The sequence below is a fragment of the Emydura macquarii genome, unplaced genomic scaffold (genome assembly GCF_026122565.2).
Source record: "Emydura macquarii macquarii isolate MOO-44397 ecotype Brisbane River unplaced genomic scaffold, CSIRO-AGI_Emac_v2 contig_320, whole genome shotgun sequence".
In the NCBI taxonomy this organism is placed as follows: domain Eukaryota; kingdom Metazoa; phylum Chordata; order Testudines; family Chelidae; genus Emydura; species Emydura macquarii.
In genome coordinates this window covers 4,984,216-4,992,694 of record NW_027130457.1, presented here as the reverse complement: position 1 = coordinate 4,992,694, position 8,479 = coordinate 4,984,216, and the positions used below count along the sequence as shown (strand labels likewise).

At 37.4% G+C, this 8,479-nt stretch overlaps 1 long non-coding RNA gene across 1 annotated transcript; it reads left to right on the top strand.

Moving 5' to 3' along the window:
• Positions 1-658: 658 nt before the first annotated feature.
• Positions 659-7,833, top strand: LOC137167203 (uncharacterized). The gene is made up of 3 exons (XR_010924053.1): positions 659-733; positions 2,251-2,283; positions 7,544-7,833. It is a non-coding gene; the product is annotated as an uncharacterized lncRNA (long non-coding RNA).
• Positions 7,834-8,479: the final 646 nt, after the last annotated feature.

The window sequence follows — 8,479 nt, the reverse complement described above, 5'->3', positions numbered from 1 at the left end:
TAGTACCTAGATTCTGTCATCTTTGGTATCCCACATGGCAAATGACTGATTTTTTCTCTCTATGTCACTAATTTAAGTATCCACCATAGTAAAACGAAATACAGCTTTTTTTAAACCCAAATGATGGCCAGCTTTTCAAACTTTAAGAGCTAAAGTTGCATACTTAATTCTATGTTTATGCACCTACATCCATATTAGGCACAATCCATCTACTTAAGAGTCTAACCTAAGCACCTACATTTGAAAATTGTGACTTGTGTTTGAAAGAGAAAATAACCCAATACCATTCAGGCACTTAAAAACATTGTAATTCAGGCTACTCCTTCAGCTATAAAGAATAGCTTGAAATTGAAGTTATGTAACTTGCTTTCTGAGTTGAACTAAAATAGTCCGTATCTGCCTATTGTAAAGGTGAAATTGCTGTGTAAACATGCACTAGGTGCATGTGACTGATGCCAGTTGTAGCACCCTACTCACTTAGGTAATTGCATAACAGAGAAGATTACAGGCATAATTGGAATCAATTAACCTGTTAGGGTGGAGATTGTTGATTCTTGGAGGCAATGGTTGGGTTAATGAGGTAATTATCTCTCTAAAGGGAAGAAATAGAATTGGCAGCAACAGGAAATAAAGGGAGAGTTCAGAGTGTGAGCTGGGTGTGGTAAAGAAAGTTGTGTGAGGTAAAGATAGCTGCATACTATGGTCTACAATGCTTGGAATCTAAAGGTGAAAGGTACGCCTTGGGAAAAGAAATGGACTGTGTGTATATTGTGAATAAGAGACCATGCAAATGAGCCAGGCAGTGCAGCATACCGGGTAGCTGAGGGAGTGCTTTTGATCCTTTCTTTGAGGGCATTTATAACAAAATGTATATAATAGCACCCAGAAACTACAAGGGTGGACACCTTAAATACGTATAGATAGTAATATACTATTTTATGTTATCCATCTAGGGGTATAAGGAACATAGCTTCCTACTAAAATGTACTTTCTTTGCTTATGTACAGTTGCTCATATATACGCACATATTCTAATCTCCTAGTTTTGCAGTATAAAATCTGTCTATACTTATACTTGCAAACATAAATGGATGCACCTTCCCAAGAGTTTAAAAAAGATCTGCTTTGTTTCCTTACATGAGAGAAATATTAATCATGAGAAAGCTAGGTCAAAGAGAAGTTTTGGATTTATTTCTGAATGTGTTCAGGCCTGTAACCATTTTTACCTCATCTAAGAGAGAGTTCCACAATCCACATCTAGCTCCTAAATTGTATCTTCCATGCTCCCCCTGTTCCATGTCCTATTACCATAATTGTTGTGGGAGGTCATAGTTGCAGAGGGACATGCAATCTTTCAGGTAGACATGTCTCCATGGTGACTTGTGACAGGCTAGTGTATTTTATAGCTATTTCTGGCATGTGACTTTGCTCCTAGAAGTGAAACTGACACTAATTTTCTTCCTTTCTGCTGCTCCTGTCATAGATTGTCAGACACTTGCAGAGATAAGTGGGTGCAATAAGGAGAAATTAGATGCTTCTGTGCCAGTGTGTCAATGGCTGAAATTAATGAGTAGTCCTAATGATTCACCAGGTCTTCTCTTTCATGGCCTTTTACTGGAATGGTGTTACCTATGGAAGTCTTGCAATTTTCTGGATCTATGAACTTCCAAAAGCAGTTTATGGTTGCTTTTAATTGTCTGGAGACAAAAAATTTTCTGATCTTATCTCAGCCTGAAAGAGTGGCTGATCATCCTAAAAATGGGAGCGAAGGGTACTATTTTTTTGTGTTCTCTAAATTAACATCAGATCTTTCATTTGATTAGCTATAGATTTGGGGCCAAAAATTATCCCTGAGAAGTTGAGGGTGGACTGTGTAGTGCTAAGATTTTGGCTCTTCATTTCAGAAGTTTTATGATCATGTATATTAGTCTCTCAGGCCACTAAGTCTTTGGAAATCCATCACCATGACAGACAGCATTTTGAGCAGCTCCTGGAACTTTCATAAAGACTAGTTTTCTATTTCTATGGATTAAGTGAATTGCATTTAATTCTAGGATATAAAAGCATTTTCTCAGTCTTGGCAAACTGATTTTATCATTTATTTGTAGCTACCTTTACAATTTTCTTCACTGAATATTTTCATGTTCCTTACTCTCTTTTCTTCCATGAATGGAATACAAAGCTTAAATTGTGCTTTCATTTAAAGCATCCCTTCCTTCTTTTTCTCCTTCTGTTTTCTTTGTCTCTGCAGGTTGATTTTAATGAAAAGTAGAATGGGAGCTGGGTGAGCATAAATATTTTTCTATGAATATTGATTTGAATTAAAAATGAATTTGCTTTGGTCCTATTTGCCCTCTTCTCTGTTACGTGAATATTTGAACAGCTGAGTTCTATTGCCAAAATGTTCACAGAAAATAAATTTTCTATTCTATTGTCCCATATGTGAGTATTTGGATTTTAAGTGATCCTTATTTAGCATATCTGGCTTTAGGATCCAGTCCTGTCATCCTTTATACGTGTGAGTAAAGTTACTCATGTGAGCAGGACTGTTAGCATTCATTGAATTACCAACCTGAGTAAAGTTAATTATGCATGTAATTGTCTGCAGCAACAACCCCTCACACTGGAAGCAATTTGAGCTGGGAACTGGTTTTTATTGCTGTGTGACCCAGATTATCTCACCCACCTTGTCTCTGTAATGTCCTGGGACCAACACAGCTACAGCACTGCATACACAGATATATATCTCATTCTAAATTGATGCAGCCACAGCCCCTACTAAAATACTAGAGTGCCTGCAAGAAATCAGTTCTTGGATGAGGAAGAGCTGGCTCAAGCGGGACCTAGATAAGACCAAAGAGATGCCTAGCTGGAAAAAAGAAACTCTTCTTCAGAACTGGCAGAGATATTGTCTCCACCTTGCCTTGAGGTGTTGGAGACTCCATGACATCTATGAGGGACTTCCCTATTGCTATTGATTTTATGTGGAAGGGGCTCACATAATAAGCTAATGGGGGCAGTATAAAACCCTAAAACAGACAGACATGCAGTGGGGGCTATTCATTTATGATGAGTCATGTTTGCTCCAGTTGTGGGGGTTTTTCATTGCTGTTGAAGACCTGGAAGTCAGGTGTAATATTTTTAAGGGAGAGTACTATCGTTCTCCTTCTACTTGCTTTCCACCACAGCATAACAATAGAAAGTGACAGGGTTTAGTTTCTATTCATTCAGGGGGAAAAAAACCTCCCTTTCTCTCAGTCCACATGAAGACCTGAAAATCACACTGTAACACACACTGTTACTTCCTACTTTCCAAAGTTACATTATTAAATCATGACAACTATAATTCAAACAATATGGCTGAGATTTTTCACAGTACTGTAGTACATTTAGCCATGCATCTTCCATTAAAATAGTCAAAAGATATGTGACTAAGTCCCCTGCACTTCTCTGCATATCTTAGCCAACATTTTAAGGCCTAAATCCTGGCGAGAATAAAGCATATGATAAGCTTGGCACACTGTGCGTAGTTCCATGCCCCTTATCAAACAAAATGCAAAGTTGATTACGTACTGAAAATTGCTTACCTTATTATAACCACAAACTTCTATTATATTGTTGCTCTTCTGCCAAGGGGTAGCAGGTGTTCGGATCTTGTAGATTTATTTCCCTCTGGAGGAGAAATAAGTGACATGGAGTATTGGTTTATTCTTAATGCAACTTGTTTTATTTCCACATATACACCAGTCTTGGAACAGAGCTGGTCAAACAGCATGCAGGGCACTCCTTTCTTTCAGAAACTTCACTCCACCCCTAATGCTTTGTTCCCCGGCAGCAATTCTGTCTCAAGAATTTATTTTAGCATTTCTTCAAAGTGTTGTGATGCTAAGAAACAGAAATTATACAGAGAGTTGATCAAAGAACAGAATTTCCAGTCTTCTGGGAAATTTTAATATTTCAACATTTATTTTTATCCTAGTTAAAATATCAACATTTCTTGTGGAGTGAAAAGTTCGGGAAAAAAAATGGATGTGGAATGTTGAAAGACTTAGTTTGTGTGTGTGCCTGAGCTGCCATGGTGCCACATGGGAAGTTGTAGTGTGAGTGCCCTCTTGTCCCCATTAAGCCATATAGGCTGGACTCACTGGACTGCATCTTCCATGATGCTTGTAGCGTCTTCCTTTGGCTTTGCTGAGCTGTTTCAGTGCATCATGTCCATCTCATGATCACAGTACATCTTGACAATGGGAGAATGAGGCATCTGAACTTCATCTCAAGTGGCTAGAGGAATTAATGTTTTCATGACCTTAAACAAAAAGTTTATTATAAGATCCACTTGCCAGAAAATCAAAAAAATCTGGTAAAAGGCAACATTTTTTTTTATGTAACATATAGATCTAGGAAAATTCACAATTCTGTCAAAAACACTTCGATAGAAAATTCCTAACCAGCTCAATATACAAAACTGTGTAACCACAATTTCTGGTGACCCCGACATAACAATATTTTTACAAGATTAAAAAATAAAGGCTGTGGCACCCCATGCAAGTGCCTTAAATAGAGTTTAAATAAGATTACTTTATTAAATAAATAAGAAGAATGATATTGACATGTATTTGCTACAGTTTCAACAGTGTATTACATTGAGCCAATAAAGCTTGTGACCCTGAAAAGGCAAAACCTCATTTATGTAAAAGCTTCACATCAAAGACAGGAAGTCAAGCTCCACAAACAATAAAGGAAGATACTTTGTGTTGAACGGTTAGCTCTACTTAAAACAGAATTAATCCCTGATTTAATCTTCACACAACCTTCACTATTTTGCTCCACAATATACCAGTTTGTTTTCTGTGTGATATGATGCCTTGTAAGCAAGCTCTGTCTGCTCGTCCTAGCTTTCTAAAGTGTTTTAGTAAGATACGGGCATTTTATTTTCTGTCTCTTCCTGTAATTATGTTGCATATTGAAATGTCAGTTAACATCTGAAGGGGAGTAAACGTACAGACAGCTTGGGAAAACTGCTAATATACCATATATGCCAAGGAGTAAGGCATTTTTTCCAGTTGGAATTAAAAAACAAAGGGGCAAATCCGCTGCTCAGTCTGGCCTGAATAGCAGGATGGGGGCCTCTATCTTGGGGGGAAAAAAAGCCCCAAAATAGCGATACTGAAAAGGACTTGAGGGACATAGTGGATAATCAGCTGAACCTGAGCTGCTCGTGTGACACTGTGGTCAAAAGAACTAATGTGAGCCTGGGATGCTTGAAGAGGAATCACAGGTAGGAGCAGAGAGGTTATATTATCTCTGTATTTGGCACTGACGCAATTGCTATGGGATTCCTGTGTCCAATTCTGATGTCAATGATTCAAGAAGGATGTTGATACATTGGAGAGGGCTAGAAAAAGCCACAGGAATAATTAAAGGATTAGAAAACATGTCCTTAGACCAACAGATCCAAGGAGCTCAATTTGGTTAATTTAACAAATAGAAGTTTATGAGCTGACTTGATCACACTCTAGAAGTTCCTATATGGGCAATAAATATTTCATAATGGTCTCTTCAATCTAGCAGAGAATAGTATAAAAAAATCCAATGCCTGGAAGGTGAAGTTAGACAAATTCAGAATGGAAATAAGGCACAAATTTTTAATAGTGATGGTAATTATCATTAGAACAACTTATAAAAGGTTGAAGTGGATTCTACATCTCTGGAAACTTTTAAATCAAGAATGGATGTTTTCCTAAAAGATGTGCTCTAGTTTAATCAGGAATTAGTTCAGGGAAGTCCTATAGCCTATATATCATGAAGGAGGTCAGACTAGATGGACACAGCGGTCCCTTCTGGCCTTATAATGTATGACTATAAGGCTCGACAGATACTATGGAAATGTGAAGGAAATCTTCCCTTCAAGCAGCAGATTGATTGCAGAGCAGTATCACAGAACCTAGTCCAGCCCAACACCCAATGGAACTCCACATGTGGAAAAAATATCCATTCAGCTGCAAATTCTTACCCAACCCCACCTTCCTCCCTCAGTCCATAAATGGCCGCAGTGATGCCATGGAGGGAATTCATGCGATTTAAGGATCTGGTTCCCCTTTCTTAGCACACATATTCAGCCTCATCTAACATTGGGGCTTCTGCACTCATGATGACTGGATTTGTTTCAAGTGAAAAACGATAGACCTCAAACAAGGCAAGGTTAATTGCTTCTAATACATGGTCACAATGGCGAAGCCATGAGTATCTTTTTTGTAGTCTAGCTATTAGGATAGATGATGTAGTGAAGAGACTGTGGACTCTGCCCTGTTATAATTAAAATTGGTAAGAGTTTTGCCATCTACTTCACTGGGATCAAAGACAGAGTTTACTTTTGTATGTATTTTTCTTTTGTATATTCATTGACAACAAAGTAAATATTGTAAATCTGCACTTCAGATGTCACTAAAGGGTTTTATTTAAACCAAAGATAGGGAAGCAACATGTAGCAAAACTAAAACTAGCTAGTAATCCACAACAAATAATTTATCTAGTGAATTTAGCTTCCTTGTTTGCTGACAGTCTCTCTCCAAGCAGATTTAGCTGGTATTCAACAGTATTCAGCAACTTCATCTCTGCCTCTTTCTCCTCCTTCCCATGTGTTTTGGGTATGTGGACTGTAAATCCTTCTGGGCAGAAACTCTTAGTGTGTGTATAGTATGTTTAGCACATGGGGTCCCAATCCTAACTGGGAGCCTTTAGGTATTGCTGTAATACAAATAACACTTGTTTTTTTTTACTTCTTAGTAAGTGTTTAATGTTTAATAGGGGCAAAAGTACATTTTGAGGTTTTAAGTTGGATTTAAGTAATGCATAGGCCTGTGCTTTCTGCCGTTTTCAGAAGTGAACTTCACCCTTTTAAGCTGTTCGTTTCTAATGGTCACATGGTATTGGTTTTCTTCCCTGACAGCGTGAGTGCAGAAGCACGCTGAACAGAAATACTGGAGCTTTCAAACTGAAAATTCTGTTGCTGAGACTACACACAGATTACCTTCAAATCTTCTTTCTATTAATATTTGCAAAATTGCTTTTTATTGGCACTAACCTCTGCTGAAAGGGAACAAAAGCAGTGCAATCATGTCCAAAATGAATCAACTTAATTGACATGAATATCCACAGAAAAATGGTCTGAAGAGTTCACCTAGCTCTAATAGGGAGGGGAGAAGATGTAACTTCCTTTGTATTGCTTTGAAAATGTACCCCTCAAAATTGACTTGGGATTTTATGTGATTAGGTGGGGAAACAAAACGACATTTCAAAAGAAGCTACATGAACAGTGCTTTACTGAAATATCTGTGGGCATGGGCTTGGTCCATGATCCACATAACAGAGAGAAAAGAACTACAGTAATGGAACAAAATCATCATCTTTGGTGTATATTTTCCTTTTTGTAATAGACTGAATATGGAACTGCTAGTGAGTAGATATTTCAACAGCTGGTGTGCAGCAGGCATTCTTCAGACAGATCTGAGAGATGAAACTCAAAAACTCTTATTTTATTTTAGCGAAAAGATTGGATGACAATCCCGAGAAAGTATTACTAGAGGGCAAAGTGTCAGGAAAGCAATCCACTGAGGAACAGATAAAGTGTTGGTGGAGCGGTATCACATATTGGATGAGTCTGTGAATTAATGATCAAACAAGGCTGCAGAAAGATGGAAAGGACTTGGAGAATGCTTCTGCTTTGTGCTATCATCAACTCCCCAAATTAAAGATTATAGTATCTGCAGTAAATCCACAGCAGCAATAAAATCCAACTGTATTATAAATAACACTTGCAGCTAATTTTTCAGAAATGTATCATCTTCTGTTATACCAATCATGGCTCATTTGTCAAAATTATCCTCATTAGGTGAACTGAACATATTATTTGTACTATTTATTAAACTATTGAAAGTATGCACTACACTACATGATGCAGATAATAAATGAAAAGAAAGCATCCTACTGGAAAAAAAAAACTTGATAGGTTTTTAAACAAATTTGAAGATGACCTCAAATAGTGCACATTTGTTTTAAAAATGAATTTCCTCTGCTTGGTGAATTGTTAAATCTCTGATGTTTACAGATGACTTTGTGATGCAAACAGATCTATAAATTATTGATTCATCTCTACCGGGTCACTGCAGTATACAAAAGTTACAGGTATTTGATCGGATTTTGGTCTCTGTTACGGTGATGTAACACCACAATAATTCTAGTGATTATAGCAGAGATACTTTGGTTTGACACTGATGTAAATGAGAATTGAGGATGGAATATTGCCCCTTCTTTCCAGAATGAAGGCAGGCAGGCAAACCAGAATAAAATATTGCCCTTTTTTTATATTCTCAATGAAATGTAAAAGCTTTTAGAATTCCAGCTACAACAAACTGTTTGTAATAAAACACTGAAAGCCTTACATAATTAGTGGGTTATAAAAATCATACACCATATTGTGC